The 17,391-nt window shown below is 45.9% G+C and overlaps 1 pseudogene; it reads left to right on the top strand.

Annotated features, from left to right (window-relative positions):
* The first annotated feature begins 6,305 nt into the window (after positions 1 to 6,305).
* Positions 6,306 to 17,391, top strand: part of LOC123186004 (uncharacterized) — a 17,711-nt pseudogene continuing 6,625 nt past the window's right edge.

The following is a 17,391-nucleotide window of genomic DNA, read 5'->3' as shown; positions in this document are numbered from 1 at the left end:
GAGGGGACGGAGGGGGCGGCACTCGCGGGGGAGGCGGGGCTCGGGGGGAGGCGGTGCTGGAGGGGGAGGAAGGGGAGAGGGAGGCGGCGGGGGCGCGTGGGCGGCTGCGGCGGACGGAGGCGGCGGATGGCGGGGGCGCATGGGCGGCTGCGGCGGCAGCGGATGGCGGTGGTCGATCGAGGGGAATCTGGCGAGGGAGGGAGGGAGGACACAGTGCGAGGGCAGTAGGTGGAGTGGGGGAGGGTTCTAATGGCGCACCACCCCCTCGTGCGCCATAAGTACGACTATTCTAATGGCGCACCACCCCTCGGTGCGCCATTAGAATTTTGTTTTAATCTAGCCCACTAGCCCTAGCTACAACCAAACCCTATCTACAACAGAAGCCCCCCACTAGCCCGACTGGTCAGCACGCAACACACACACCAGGAGGTCCTGGGTTCGATTCCCAGGCTCCCCAATATTTTTTATGCATTTTAAATGCTGTTTGATATTTATTTGTGTTTAAATATGTTCAAACTTATTTAAATCATAACAGTAATATTTTTTTATAAAAACAGTAATAATTTTTTAAAAAATATGTTCAAATTTGTTACTTGAAAATATCATCATCGACGGCGGTGGAACGGGGGAGGGTGCGGGGGGTGCCCGTTGGCGGCGGTGGAGCGGGGGAGGGTGCGGGGGGGCGGGTGCTCGTCGGCGGCGGTGGAGCAGGGGAGGGTTGCGGTGGGTCCTTCTTTTTCGCAAATGGAGTTCTTCTATGGAACAGACGTCCTTTAGGTAGGGTGGTCCTGCTTCTTCTTGTGGTGTGTGCTGCTACTTCATCGTCGTCGTCATGTTCGATCTTCGGGTCGCCGTACTTGTTGAAGTCTTGCTCATGGGCTACTCCATCCATTCCGATGATCTTCCTTTTGCCTCTCCTCACGACAACACGACTGGGCTTTGACGGGTCGGTAATGAAGAAGCATTGGTCCACTTGGGAAGCCAGTACCCATGGCTCATTTTTCGCGGTGACGTTTGCGCCCACGGTCTTGGATTTGGCTTCGGGTATAACCATGGTGGTGAAATACCGGTCTTCTTTTAGGACGCTCTTGGCCCATCTGACACGGAACATCGGGACCTTCTCTCCAGCGTAGCTCAGCTCCCAGATCTCCTCGATCCTTCCGTAGTATCTGTCCTTGTCGTTACCGGTGTAGGATTCCATCGTTACCCCGGAGTTCTGATAACCATCGCTCTTCATGTCCTTGTCCTCGGTGTAGAATGTGTAGCCGTTGATATCGTATGCCTCATAGGTCATCAGGTTGTGCTCGGCGCCCTGTGACAAGGCGAATATGAGTTGTTCTTCCGCGGAAGAATCTTCATGTAAAGGGTACGACAGAAGCTTCTGCTTGAACCAACGCGTGAAACATGAGTTGTGCTCTTTGAGTATATCTGCGTCCGTCCTCTGTTGGTCTCGGTCATTGTACGTCTTCTCAATAAAGGTTTTGTGCTCTACCACCCAAGGATCAACCACGTCTATGTGTTGTAGCGCGACTAGGTTTGCTCTTTCAAAGTCGGTGACTCGACCCTCGAAGTCGACATGCATTTCGCGGCGACCCTCACAGTGACCCCATCCAGTGAGCCTGCCGAGGTGCCTGTTGACGGGCAGACCAACGGGGTTCTCGATGCCTAGGTAATTCGTGCAGTAGGAGATGCACTCTTCGGTCAGAAAGCCCCTGGCTATACTTCCCTCTGGACGTGACATGTTGCGAACGTATCCTTTGATGACACCATTCATCCTTTCGAACAGCATCATGCTGTGCAGGAACGTCAGCCTGAGTTGGATGATATCCTCCACGATATGGACCAGCAGATGCACCATAACATCAAAGAATACGGGCGGGAAGTACATCTCAAGCTCGCATAGTATCACCACGATCTCTTCCTGTAGCCTTCTGAGTTGCCTCACTCCAATCGACTTCCGAGAGATGACGTTGAAAAAGTTTCATAGGCCAAATAGCATTTCACGGACGTGCGCGTCCATGATCCCACAGATTGCAACTGGAAGTATCTGCGTCATCAGCATGTGACAGTCATGAGACTTCATCCCGCTGAACTTCTGCTTCGCTGGGTCTAGGTATCTGCTTATCCTCCCCGCGTAACCGTAAGGAAGTTTTACTCCTAGGAGGCAGGTGAAAAACTGCTCGATCTCCTCCTGACTTAGAGTGAAGCACGCGGGAGGGTAGTCATTTCCGGTCTTCTTGGCCTTTTTGCCTTTGCGACGACTTTCTGTGTCCTGCTTCGCCTCATCATCATCATCATTAGCGTGAAGCTCCTGCCTGATGCCCATTGATTTCAAGTCTGCCCTTGCTGTCGGCCCATCTTTGGTCCTCTCTGGCATGTTGAGCAGGGTACCAAGCAGACTCTCGCACACGTTCTTCGTGATATGCATGACATCAAGGCTGTGAGGCAAATGGTGGATCTTCCAGTACGACAAGTCCCAGAAAACAGACCTCGTTTTCCATACCTTCAGCAGCGGCTCTGGCGCCTTTCGCTTCTTTCCCGACCCTGGTTACTAATGGCGCACCTGCAGGTGGTGCGCCATTAGTAGTTTTGCAAAAAAGTAAAAATATATATATATACTAATGGCGCACCGGGTAATAGTGCGCAAAACTAGTTTAAACTAGTAATGGCGCACTGTGAAACGATGCGCCATTAGTAGTTTTGCAAAAAAAGAATAATTTTTTTACAGTAATGACGCATTGTCTGCTTGGTGCGCCATTACTACTTAGAACTAGTAATGGCGCACTTCGACCTGATGCGCCATTAGTATGTATGGAAAAATGGAAAAAATAATAATTTAATACTAGTGGCGCACCCTGTTTCTGGTGCGCCATTAGTGTCTTCCACACTAATGGCGCATCACCAACTAGTGCGCCATTAGTATATAGTAGTGGTGCACTGCTTCCATGATGCGCCATTAGTATCAATCCTATCTATAGCCGTTTTCCTAGTAGTGTTGTCTTGATTGCTTTTGTTGCTGTGAGCTTGTGAGTATATTCAAAGTACTCACCTGGCGCGTCACAGATTGTAGGTGATGCCGTGAGTGATTTCTTGTCGAGGATCCAAAATTTTCAAGCTAGTATGTGTCCCAGCCAGAGTCCCTATGGAGTGGAGTTAATCACCATTGTTGTTGTTTCGTTGCTACAAGTTGTTCCGCTGCTAGCATAGAGCTACCTTAGGAGGTGTAGTGTCGTCATGCCCATGTAACCTTTGCAATATCAGAACCTTGGTACCCATATTATTTTTAATAAAGAGTTGTTCTATTTTATGCAAAGCAGTGCCGTATTCCGGAAGACTTGATTTGTGGGCTAGAATACAGGGTGTTGCGGATCCTCTAAGCCGGGGTGCCACTCTTTTGTGTCATTCATGTTTAATCCACACTATACTCAGAATCATTATACTTCCGCCCACATTTTGCTTTGAGTTTACAATTTACTTGAAAGCACATTTTCATGAGTATCTACGAGGGACAAGAGTCCCATTAAAGTGCTCCCTATGGGATCAACACTTCTACTTCGTAAAGGCTACAACGAAAACATGTGTACTTGCAAGCCATCATTATCTATAAAAAATGGTCTTATTTTATTTTTAAATACATAATATCATTACCAATGTAACCTTTCGGCAAAACTATACATGAAAACACTTTCGCATAAAAGTGTATTGTACACTACGTCATAATGTCACGCTATTGATTATATGGAAAAATAACCCTCATCAACCCTCCTTTTTTACACAAGAATAAAAAAACCGGTGGGGGAAAATACAACAAAACTTCCATTGGTTTGATCGACACTCTGTAATTTCTGCTAGAGAACACGATCCCATATCAAAATATATTTTGTAAAATGTCATAAAAACAAGCTTGCCTTTTTAAATACAACTCAGTTTAGCAACCAATAGTAAAAATTGAAAAGACATACTAGATGAACGTAAATCAACTTATGTTGCCTAAAGATTTTAAATAAAACACTATAGATTGACCCTCTATGGAAGACTCTCAACCAACGGACCTAAAATAGACCCTCGTTAGAAGTATTACCATTGACATGTGAAGGAAAATCTGGCAGGCCTAGAATTGGGCCTAGAGCGATTGATATTGATCCATTTGATGACGATGGGCCTCGGAATATTAATATTGGGCTTTCCTTTCTTCTCCCAAGTCCCACCCCTTTCAAGACCTAGGGTTTTCCCCTTTCCGACCCCCTTTATAAACACCAAATCTTGCAAAGTCCATCGAGCCACTGCCACCGCAACCAACCATGCTGGCCTTCATCTAAATCACATCGTCATCTACTCTCGCCTTCTTCGTTGAAACGGATGCCCCTTGAAGAGATCTGATATTCAGATCCATCAAGATTTAAATCGATTCACAACGTTGGTAAGCCTTATAGTATATCTGATCTATGCTAGCGTAGTTAGATCAACATGTGGGATATAACCAGAGGTTTTGTTGATAAGGTTGATGTATCCGTCTTGTCACTTTGAGGGAGGGGGTATATATTTTGTGCAACACACAATAATGGTGTTGGTGTTATCATCGTCGCATTGGAAATTTGGCCATGTGGGAAGAATGATCTAATGCCATATATATATGGAAGAAAGAACCCCACTATGAAAACTATATTTTTAGTTCATAATGGTATATTTAGTTATTGAAATATTGCAGGTTATTACAATGCCACATTTTCTCTTGTGATAACTGTTGGGTTACTTGCTGGTCCATACCTTTCTTGTCTCAAGAAGGGGATGGTAATATATCAACAAAATATGCGCATGTTTCTTGGTTTACTAAATTTTCATAATGGAATCATCAAATTTGTAAACCTCATCAAGAAAAAATAATATTTGTTTGGCAAATCCTCTAGAAGGATAAACATGGGGAGCACATGAAGGCCTATTAGTGGACAGATCGGATAATGAATCAAAACAAAATTGCTTAGCTAGATGAATAAATACAAATGTGCAAGTGTGCCTCCCCAAAATATTGTGCATGTGGCTACTCTATATATATATATTCCTAGCATTGATGTATGATGTGTACTTGTGTGTCAAACATTTGAATACAAATATGGGATAAATAGTGTTATGTTTTCTTCCCCAAAGAGCTTATATGGAAATTTTATTTATGTTGGTTGTTAGATCTATAACAGAAGGACCTTTGATGGAGTGTTCTTGAAAATAACTAATACACTATGGAATAATCATTGAATAGTCGTAGCAAAAATCCAAACTTGGAAAGTGTTTCATCCATAGATTCGACTCTCAGGTGAAACTTGAGTGGTCTTATATGCCATTGTTAGCATTGGAAAGTATTATGCTAATGTATCATATATCTTATATGGGATAATTAGATTTATGCCCCTAGTTGTGTCCCACTCGTCTGTTTTACCCCTAATTCCCAAAAGTCACCGGTTCTGTCCAAATCACTTTGCTCCTCTTATGCTTTTGCCCTTTGACCATTTGACCATCATTTTGAAAACTTCATAACTAATTCATACTAAATCATAAAAATGCACATAAGATACCAAAATGTTCAAAAAAACATCACCTATATGTCAGTGTCATTTGCATCCATGAAAAAAGTGTTGGAAAGTGCCCATCCGAGTTTTAGCTCTTATGCTACCACCATGAATAGTAAAATCTAAAAAAGTTCAAAAATTCAAAAATAATTTGGTGGCAAAGAATGACAAATGTTTTAAGTGTCTGCCAAGTTTCATCAGGGAATAACATTCGTGGGTGCCGCAGCAAAAAAACAGTCAGCACTCCAAAATAGATTATTTTTTTGCCACGACTTCCACGAATGTCGTTCCCTAATGAAACTTGGCAAGCACTTAGAACACTTGTCGTTCTTTTCCACCATATTTTTGAATTTTTTTGGAGTTTACTATTAATGGTGGTATCAAAAGAGCTAAAACTCGGACGTGCACTTTCCAACACTTTTTTCATGAATGCAAATGACACTGACATATAGGTGATGTTTTTCTGAACATTTTGGTATCTTATTTGCATTTTTTTGATTTTGTATGAATTAGTTATGAAGTTTTCAAACTGGCGGTCAAATGGTCAAAGGGCAAAAGCATAAGAGGATCAAAGTGACTTGGACAGAACCGGTGACTTTTGGGAATTAGGGGTAAAACAGACGAGTGGGACACAACTAGGGGCATAAATCTAATTATCCCATCTTATATTGTATGGCAAAGGGAGGAGTACTTGCCATCAGTAAAGGTCCAATCATGGTACATCATAAGAAACGGTATAGCACTATGGGCTTGGTAGATAATAAGCAAAATGTCAAAGTAAAGGAAGAGGAAGATGAAAATGTGAATACAAAAGAGAAAATGAAGAAAAATGAAGATGAATGTGATAAGAAAACAGAGGAGAAGAAAAATTCCTCAAAGAGGAAGATGGCTAAATAAAAGGAGAGAAATAGAAGAAAACGAGAGTTGTCAGGAAGGATGATGAGGAGAAGGAGAGGGGGGATCAGAGGAAAAGAAAAGGAAATGTGAAGTCACATAAGGGAAGATAGGATAATGAGAATGAGAAAGAAGAGCAGGAGCAGCGAGAAATTCAGAAAGAGAAATTGGAGGAGCCAATGGAGATAAATGAGCAGAAGGGAAAGAAGGAGGTTGGTAAAGAGGAAGAGGAGTCGGAGAAAAGGGATGAGAAGGACCAGAAAGATAAAATAATTACCCCCACTTCTTTAGGGCATTTATATCCCATTCATTTATGGAACATGTGGTAGGTTTTCTTCATCATATCGATAAACAAAGAGACTAATTCATTTTAGCTGTTCTATTTTTACCTACTATATTTTACATGACTCCTGTGACGATTATGTTTTCCATTGTGGTTCACTTTTAGGAATGGTGCTCTCTAATTTGATAGAGTTACATATATAGTATATTTCTAGTCATGTGTTGCATCATGTTTAAATTTTGCCTAAATTGAAATGGGGATGTTCAAACCCTAGCATTAAATCAACTCAACTAGGGTGAGTTAAAATCTTTTCAATAAACCCAAAAGGCCCCTAAGATAAGTTCATGATTTCTGGTTAAGGTGGAAACCTCTGCCAAAAATGATGAATATATCCTTAGGTCATTTTTGGATTTTTGAATTAAATCATATTGTATTTGACTTTGGGCATTTAAATACTATAAATAATTTAAATGCTCAAATAAATGTTGGAAATTGATAAGGGTCACTGGAATAATTCAGAAAGCACCCATAATTATTTCCAGGATTTTATAAAATGATTTGATATTAAAACAAATCAAAAACAAATTGCAGAAATAAAAAAAATAAAACAGAACAAAAATAAAAGAGAGAAGGCCACCTGGGCCACTTACCTGCTTACCTGCCCGGCCCAGCTCCTCCCGCTGGCCCAGCCCACCGCCGCCTCCCTCCCCTGTCGCCTTCCTCCTCTGCCAGGAGGACGGGCACGCGCCCGGCGCGCGCGGCCACGCGCCCCGGCCACCTCCTGCTTCCGGCCACCTCCTGCTTCCCCCCCGGCCTCTCCAGCGACGCCACGCACCCCTCCTGGAACCCGTCGCTCACTCTCTCGTCCCCATCCTCTCCTCTGCTCTCTCTCCCTCCCGCGACCGAGCGGAGCTCGTCGCCGCCGACGCCGCTACCGCGGCCGCAGCCATCCCGCAGCCTCTCCGACACGCCCTCGAGCTTCGCCTCGACCCCCTCCTCCTCTTCCACCGAGCCACGCCCCTCCAGAAGCCCCGAACATCCTCCCCGAGCTCATCTCCTACCTCAGACCCGCCGGTCGCCGTCGCCCAAATTCGTGGAACTCCGGCCGTCCCCGAGCAAGCCGAGCCCCTCTTCGTGATCGCTGTGAGCTCCTCCACCCTTTCCCCCTCTTCCCCGCTTCATTTGATCGCCGTAGCCGTCGCCCCCTTTATGGCCGAAACGCGCCGCCGCCTGAGCTCAACGTCGGCGTAGCTCCGGTGACCATTTGGTCCCGGGCATGCGCCCAACGCGCTCCCCGCATCGCGTAGAGCCTCCGTGAAACCTCGCCGCGCTCGTTTGCGCACCGCAGCCCCATCCCCACTTGCACCCGAGCTTCGGCCGCCGCCGAGCTCGTCGCCGGCACCACTCCGGCCACTCCCCGGCCGCGCCACCACCACAGTTGGATGCGGACGAGCGTCCGCATCCCGAAGCTGTGCTCCGCGCGCCAAACTGAGCCCTGGGGGCAAAACCCGAGGCTCGCCACCGCGGCTGGCCTCGCCGGCGTCAAGCCGCCGGTGGGGTTGACCACCTGACCACGGCGTAACCCCCCCCTGGGTCGATGACAGGTGGGGCCAGCCCCCTATTAATTAGTTAGTTTAATTTAATTAAATAACCCCCCTGCGGACAATGACATGTGGGCCCTTTTGTCCTAATCTTTTAATTAAACTAAATAAACCCCTGTTAACCCCCTGTCACTGACGTGTGGGTCCCACACGTCAGGTTTGACCCGGACCAGCCCGTTGACCTGCTGACGTCACTATTACGTCATGCTGACGTAGTATTTGTTCTGGAATTTAAATAAATCCTAAATGATTTATAAATTTCAGAAAATGCCCAAAACTTCTAAAAATCATAGAAATTCAACCGTAACTCCAAATTAAATAATTTATATATGAAAAATTATCAGAAAAATTCAAGGAATCCATCTGTACCATTTTCATGCATGTTAGAACAACTTATAGCTGCTGTTTAGCACAAATCAATTAAAGGGCATTTAAATAATCACATATGGAGTTTGAATTTGAATTTTATATTCAAACCAACTTCATTTAATCTGTTGCTAGTTGCATTAGCCCAAAACACATTCATTTTGCCATGTCATGATCATGCATCATATTGTGCATTGCATTGATCGTGTTTTTCTGTATTTGCCGGTATTTGTCCCCTCTCGATAGACGTGATACCGATGATGTGATCGTTGACACTGATGAAGACTCAATGTTATCTTCAGAAGTGCCAGGCAAGCAAAACCCCCTTGTTCATTCCGATACAATCCTACTCTCTCGCTCCTGCTCTCTTTTAATGCATTAGGACAACACCGATTCATCTGTTACTTGCTGCGGTAGCTGAACCCCTTCATCCTCTGCATGACCTGTCATTGCCACAGTAAATAGATGAAACCCACTAGCATGAGTAGGAGTTGTTTGAGCCCTGATGTGCCTACTCATTCATGTTTGTTTGTCATGCCTGCTACTGCTTAGAGTTGAGTCAGGTCTGATTCATCGGGGATGAATCAGAGGCGTGTGAACATGTCCTACTGTGTGTGAGCTAAGTGTGTGAACACGATTTGGTAAAGGTAGCGGTGAGAGGCCATGTAGGAGTACATGGTGGGTTGTCTCATTGCAGCCATCCTCAGGAACTGAGTTCTGTGTTTGTGATCCATGATTCAGCTACTACCATACATTGGGCCCTGAAATATGACCCCGCTCGACTTCTTATTCACCCTTGTCCTCTGTCCAGGAGTTGCAAGTAGTTTCTGGTGTTTGTAGTATGCTGGAGGCCGTGGACAGCGCTGACCGTAGGGGTGGGCTGTGATGCGGTAGGCACGTGGCCGGGTAGACCGGGCGCCCGTTTGGTGTCACGGAACCCTGTTCACATCGTTTGGGGCTGTGAGCGAAACTCCGGCCGGATCTCCTCATGGATGGAACCCGAATAGGCGATAAACCTGGACTAGAGACTTGAGTGTTTAGGTAGGTCGTGGTCTACACCCACGTCGGCTTTCGCTTGAAGTCTGCCGAGCACATGTCGTGTGCAGACGCCACTCTCTCCCCCGTCCTCACCCTCTCCCCTGGATCTCTCTCTCTCGCGCCCGACAGCTGCCGTCGCCGCCGTCCACCAATCGCTCGGCCACAGGGCCTCCCTCGCTCCCCCAACTAGCCCACCAGCTCCGCCACTCCATCCTCACCCTCCCCGCCATCTCACGCGACCGGAGAAGCCCCGAGGCGCCGCCCCGCCGTTCTTCCCCTCTTCGGACCCGCCGGTCGCCATCGACGAATTCGTCGGCTCCGGGCCGTCCCCGACCTCGCCGAGCATCCCATCGTGATCACTGTGAGCTCCTACGTCGATTACCCCTCTTCCCCGGCCTCTCCACGCTCCCTAGCCACGGCTCCACCTCCGGCCGAAGCTCTGCTCCGCCATGGCCGCAGCTCGCGCGCTCCCCGTGCTCCGCTCGTTACTCCCCTGCAATAGGCGTGCTCCGGAGCGCCTCCCCTCGTCGCTGCCTTGCTCAGACCCCTCGCCTGTGAGCCCTAGCCGCAACGCCGCACCTTGCCGAACTCCGGCCGCCGCTAAAGGTCGTCGCCGACCACTCTCCGGCCACTCCCCGGCCACGCCACCACCCTGGTTGGATGCGGACGAGCGTCCGCATCCCGTAGTCATGCTCCGCGCGCCAAACGGCGCTCTGTAGGCCATTTCCGAGCCCTCCGCCGCGTCTGGACTCGCCGGCGGCTAAACGCCGGCGCCCGCTGACCCGCTGACCGGCGTGGGTTGACCCACTGCCAGGTTTGACCTCCCCCCCTCTCTCACTGACCTGCGGGCCCGCCCGGCTAATTAGGCTAGGATTAATGTTAAACTAAATATTAGTTAGTTATTAGTCGCTGACCAGTGGGCCCAAACCCCCCTCTAATCTTTTAATTAAACTAAATAAACCCCTGTTAACCCCCTGTCACTGACCAGTGGGCCCCACTGGTCAGGTTTGACCCGGACCAGCCCCTGTTGACTATGCTGAGGTCAGCATGACCTAGTGCTGACGCAATAATTCCTTTCTGGAATTTAGATAATTATTAAATGATTTATAAATTCCAGAAAATTGTAAAAACTTCTAAAAATCATAGAAATTCAACCGTAACTCCAAATTAAATAATTTATATATGAAAAATTATCAGAAAAATTCAAGGAATCCATCTGTACCATTTTCATGCATGTTAGAACAACTTATCACTACTGTTTAGAGCAAATGAAGTGAATGACATTTAAATAATCACATATGGAGTTTGAATTTGAATCTTGTATTCAAACCAACTTCATTTAATCTGTTGCTAGTCGCATTAGCCCAAAACACATTCATATTGCCATGTCATAGCATGCATCATATTGTGCATTGCATTGATTGTATTTCTTCTTTGTTGCCGGTATTTGTCCCCTCTCGATAGACGTGATACCGATGATGTGATCGTTGACACTGATGAAGACTCAATGTTATCTTCAGAAGTGCCAGGCAAGCAAAACCCCCTTGTTCATTCCGATACAATCCTACCCTCTCGCTCCTGCTCTCTTTTACTGCATTAGGACAACACCGATTCATCTGTTACTTGCTGCGGTAGCTAAACCCCTTTATCCTTTGCATGACCTGTCATTCCACAGTAAATAGATGAAACCCACTAGTATGAGTAGGAGTTGTTTGAGCCCTGTTATGCCTACTCATTCATGCTTGTTTGTCATGCCTGCTACTGCTTAGAGTTGAGTCAGGTCTGATTCATCGGGGATGAATCAGAGGCGTGTGAACATGTCCTACTGTGTGTGAGCTAAGTGTGTGAACACGATTTGGTAAAGGTAGCGGTGAGAGGCCATGTAGGAGTACATGGTGGGTTGTCTCATTGCAGCCGTCCTCAGGAACTGAGTTCTGTGTTCGTGATCCATGATTCAGCTACTACCATACATTGGGCCCTGAAATATGACCCCGCTCGACTTCTTATTCACCCTAGTCCTCTGTCCAGGAGTTGCAAGTAGTTTCTGGTGTTTGTAGCCTACTGGAGGCCGTGGATAGCGCTGACCGTAGGGGTGGGCTGTGATGCGGTAGGTACATGGCCGGGTGTACCGAATACCCGTTAGGTATCTCGGGAACCCTGTTCACATCGTTCGGGGCCGTATGGGAAACCTCGGCCGGACTCCCTGCGGATGGAACCTGAATAGGCGATAAACCTGGACTAGAGACTTAAGTGTTTAGGTAGGTCGTGGTCTACACCCACGTCGGCTTTCGCTTGAAGTCTGCCGAGCACATGTCGTGTGCAGACGCTAAGTGGTGGAAACATGTATGAAGAAGTACACCCCTGCAGGGTTAACATCATCTATTCGAATAGCCGTGTCCGCGGAAAAGGACTTCTGGGTTGCTTATATCAGTTCATAGACAAGTGAAAGTGGATACTTTAAAATACGCAAGATAAGCGTGAGTGCTATGGATGGCGTTCTCGTAGGGAGACGGGAGCGGATCCATAGTGGTGTATTGGTTGGTGAATATGTGGACTCGTGTGCGCCACCTCAAAAGAGTTACCTGCAGTCGTAGTTCAGGATAGCCACCGAGTCAAAGCTGGCTTGCTGCAGTTAAACCCCACCATCCCCTTTGTTGATAATGATGCATATGTAGATAGTTCTGATGTAAGTCTTGCTGGGTACATTTGTACTCACGTTTGCCTATTTTATGTTTTTGCAGAGAGACTTCAGTCTCACTAGTATTTCCGCGTGGTCTTCGACGTTTAGCTTGTTACCTCAGCTACGATCTTGTGCCCCGGCAGGATCTGATAGATAGGCAGGCTTCTCAGCCTTTTTCATTTATAGATGTCTGTACTCAGACATGATAGCTTCCGCTTGTGCTTTGACTTGTATGCTCTGATTATTGGGTCGTGAGACCCATGTTTGTAATATCTCGCTCCTCGGAGCCTAATGAATAAACTACTTGAGTCGTAGAGTCATTTTGTGATGCCATGTTGTATTGCACATATCGAGCATATTGTGTGTATGTTATTGAAATGCTTGGTATGTGTGGGATCTGACCATCTAGTTGTTTATCTTTAGTAGCCTCTCTTACCGGGAAATGTCTCCTAGTGTTTCCACTGAGCCATGGTAGCTTGCTACTGCTCCGGAACACTTAGGCTGGCCGGCATGTGTCCTTCTTTGTTCCTGTGTCTGTTCCTTCGGGGAAATGTCACGCGGTGAATACCGGAGTCCTGTTAGCCCGCTACAGCCCGGTTCACCGGAGTCCTGCTAGCCCAGTGCTACAGCCTGGATTCACTCGCTGATGACCGACACGTTCGATGCTGGGTCATGGATGCCTGTCCCTGTAAGTCTGTGCCGCTTTGGGTTTACGACTAGCCATGTCAGCCCGGGCTCCTTATCATATGGATGCTAGCGACACTGTCATATACGTGTGCCAAAAGGCGCAAACGGTCCCGGGTAAAGGTAAGGCGACACCCGTGGGAATACCGTGCGTGAGGCCGCAAAGTGATATGAGGTGTTACATGCTAGATCGATGTGGCATTGAGTCGGGGTCCTGACAGCGTTGGTATCAGAGCTTGACTGCCTGTAGGATTACCAAGCCAAACTGGTCGAAGTTGAGTTCAGAAATTCTTTAGTTATATAAGGGAATTGATTGTGGGATGGAACGTAAGGCTCTTTTTACTCCTTATACCTTATGCCCTTCTGATCTGAGTCATCATCTTATCTTCTACGGGGATTAAGAACTAGGATATCTCTTCTTTCTATCAGGATCACGTGTTACTAATCCATAGACTTATAAGATTGTTGATTCAAGCCTCAGTTCAGCTCCTACTACTTCCGTATGTTAACTGTTGATCTCGAAACCTTGATATTGTGCTTCTGAGTGGTTATGCCACCATTTTTGTGAATGTCTCAAATCTTTTCTGAGCATTTACAGCCGTTATGCTGTCCGAGTCATCCCAGGTTTCTAAGTAGTCTGATGCAATTGCAAATCCTTTCTTCCTGTTTCAATGTTCCCATGGGCCAGATTAACCACACTAATCAGTGAGTTGAGGTACTCCGTTACCTTGACATATATGTTGGAGATACTATTATGGCCCTAGGTGTTTAGGAAGTCACCTAGTAATCTAGCAATGTTTTGTGATTCCCAGTGTGATGATTCTGGCTTTTATTCTCGGAAGCATCCCGTGATGCTACTTAGTAATAGGTATTCTATTCCTGGGTTCTTAAACCCGATATTCACCCTACTTACATCATGTTGATAGTGTTGCTAGTTCCTTTAGTATATTAGTAACCTTTGCGATAGTCCTCGAGGTCCGTGGTATATCGTTCTTCCAAATACCATGAACCATTATGGCAGAAGTTTGTTGGATCAAAAGATCACAACAGGCCCTCTATGAGTTCTCCATGCTATATTGTGACTCTGCCAGTTCTACCTTTCTGCATGGGTTATCCGGAAGAAATATGTGGAATTCGTTCGACATGCTAAACCATGCATCCACAACTCAGAAAATTATATGTTCTTTGAGTTGTCTCTTTAGTTGCATTCCGACCCTCGCCTATCAATTGATAGTCAAGAGTAGTCGTGCATTCGTGATCACCGATGCTCGTTATTCTTGTGGTCCGTCAAGCCATTCTGTCCAGAATGACTTGGAGAAACAAACTCCAGTACCTCATTCATATCTAGGATTGGGTCAAAGTAGTTGTATTCCGCAGAACAAATTGCTAATCCAGCTTTTGCTCTGTTCTACCTTGGAGTATTACCATCCTTATATCGGGATTGTTATAGGAATTGCACACCATCCTATGAACTCTTGGTACAGCGATACTTCTTACCATCATTGTTCATTCCTCGGTTCCTGTGTTATTGCAACCGGAATACCGACAAATGAATTGTGATGTGTGAAATCTATACTCCCAGCAACCTCGTTGCTTGGTAGTTAAATGGACGATAACCTCATTCTTAGCGTGTTGATTATTGAATCGTCACCCTAAGGTTGACTGTGCTACCTAGTCCTTATTTCTGGTGCACTCTCCGATCAGTGAGTTAGGATAGTGCCAATCCTTGCTTATTGATCATATCGTCTTGCCTCAAAAAGCAAGATTGTTCTCGAGCTTAGTAACATACCGGTGGTTCGTGATTTTCTGAATATCTTCTCAGAAGTATTACCAGGTTGTCACCTGACCGCTATGTTGAGTTCGTGATCAAGTTGGTTTATTCCTGTAAACCACCCCCTTCTCCAAGAATCCGTGTTGGATACCCTGAGCTAGTTGGATAAGCCAAACAACAACTTGGAGAGTTGGAAGATAAAAGCTTGTCCGACTTAGTTCATGTTAAGGGATATCTTTTGTGTGTGTGTGTGTGTTGAAGAAAGATGATATCTTCATCAATTGGTCCTCGTGAACAATTGTTGGATCTATTATCTTACCCAAACCTTTGATTGAGTATGGGCTATCATCCAATCAGACCAGAACCAACGATATTCGTAATGTTGTCTTACTCGTGGTTGATCCCTCGAGCATACACCATTATATCTTTTGGGTCTGACCAATGCTATCACCGTGTTCACTTAACTATGGAATTCCTTTTAAAAGGAAACCTAGATGAATTGTTGTTGAGCCCATTGACAACATCCTTATCTCCATAATTTTGCTGAACATTAAGCTAGTGTTGGAAACTTTTGAAGCATTTCCTTCATGCTAGCTCATGAAGTATTTGTTTGATGAAAGGAGTGACTTCCTCTTATACACGTGCATTTGGTGAAAGTTGCCGCCGTGAATTTGAGAAAGCTAGTTTTGTTTCCTTGGAATCATCCCAAATCAGTCATGCACACGTGCGAAGTATTCTGTGGTCTGGAGACTTGCAACCTTCATTCCATATGTGTCCCGAGCACACCAAGCCACTGATTGATTTGTTCAAGGAGAAGAAGTTCCTTCATAAGAGCTAATCATATGACTTATGCAAGGACTTCATTATCCACGGTGATGGTTCCCAACCAGAACTCGGTAGTGTTTTATTATAAGACTACTTTGTGGTCGTGCTTGTCTGGGATAACGTGTTCACATGTTTGTAGCAGAACCAGCTCATGTTTTGGAGCTTGCTATCGTAGTTCATCTCTCGAGAATCCCGCAACGTCATCTCGTCGATTTGTGTTGCAAATTTCCATTTTTCTTCCTAGACTCGATGAGTCTGGAATATCCTGACACCAACCAGATCTGAATCTCAGGCAGATATGATGGTTGGAATATTTCCCAAGAATTATAATATTGGTCGCGCGATAACCGGTAAAGTGGATGTCGTGGCCAACACACCCAGCCGGAAGACCTGTTATTATAATATCTTGATTGATGAAGTTGGCCACCTCCCCATAAGGATTTCGTAGGATTACTCCCTAGTTGCCCCTATGGATTTCTGTGTTCCGAAGTCCGACCTTTTTTACTGGATGTTCTAGATATCAAACCATATCTATGGGTGGATTACGCTAGCACATCAAGGAGAACATTAGAAGCGGAGTGCTAAATGTCTCTCGGTCGATCATCCAGATTTTTATTTCCTTGGCCCCGCCAAGGGTGAAATCTGAGGAGGTGTTATCTTCCTTTGCATCTGCATCCTCAATCACCATTCATCATGGTAGTAAGTTGTGTTACCGGACCCTTGACATGGATGTTGGTAAAACCTTGATGATTGTGAAAATGCTCAAGTTCTTGAGAGCACGCACAAGCGCTACGTCTTATCATCGGCACTAGCTGGGATTGCCCCAGATTTCCTCGGTTATGCTATAACCACTCCAACAGTGAATTCACTCTCTATTGTTGGGTTCTTCCCCAGTTACTAGAATCATTCCCAGCATTTGCATTTTGTTCCCAGCTTGCACCGCCAATGTGCCATTCTACCACGGGTCTCTTCCATCTCCGGTGATAAGGAAATTCATCCATTACGTTGTCTTCAACAAGGTAATCCACATCATCCAAGTCCGAGTATGCCATTCTACCGACCCCCTCCAAACGATTGCTGTGATTTGCCTTAGGCTGATATAGAGAGTCTCAATGATCTCTATATCAAAAGTAATTCTTTTTGCCACTTAAGATAATAATCTACGAATCACCCTCCTCCAGGATGTTTCGTCGTGGTATCATGGCAACTCAACTCCTCGCTACGTTGACAACTGATTACCACCTTCTTAAGTGTGGAATTGTTGTCCACCTAGTGAACCTTCGTCATCCGTTTCTTTCCACCCCTCTTGATGTGTATCTCGTGTCTCAACCCGAAAGATGGTTCTATGTCTCATTCCGTGAGTTGTTCGACCTTCAAGAAGACCGATCCTTCTAGAGTTTTCCTTTCCTCTTCTTGTCATGATTAGCTGGAGTTCTCAGAGCAAGACGACAAGACAAAGATGGTGTTCGAATCAACGTTCCTATGAAGTGCAACCTGGATCGTGAAGATTGTACTAGTTGCGTTACCTTTCATCTTACCCTACACTTGAATCTCGGGACGAGATTTTTGTTTAGTGGGGGTGAGTTGTCACATCCCTAGCTTCTGGTAATGCTCTGAGCTAGCTAGTCATGTGTTGCATCATGTTTAAATTTTGCCTAAATTGAAATGGGGATGTTCAAACCCTAGCA

Source organism: Triticum aestivum, chromosome 2A (assembly GCF_018294505.1).
Source record: "Triticum aestivum cultivar Chinese Spring chromosome 2A, IWGSC CS RefSeq v2.1, whole genome shotgun sequence".
NCBI classification, from domain to species: domain Eukaryota; kingdom Viridiplantae; phylum Streptophyta; class Magnoliopsida; order Poales; family Poaceae; genus Triticum; species Triticum aestivum.
Note: the sequence above shows the minus strand (reverse complement) of the source record. Positions and strands in the feature narration are given on the sequence as shown.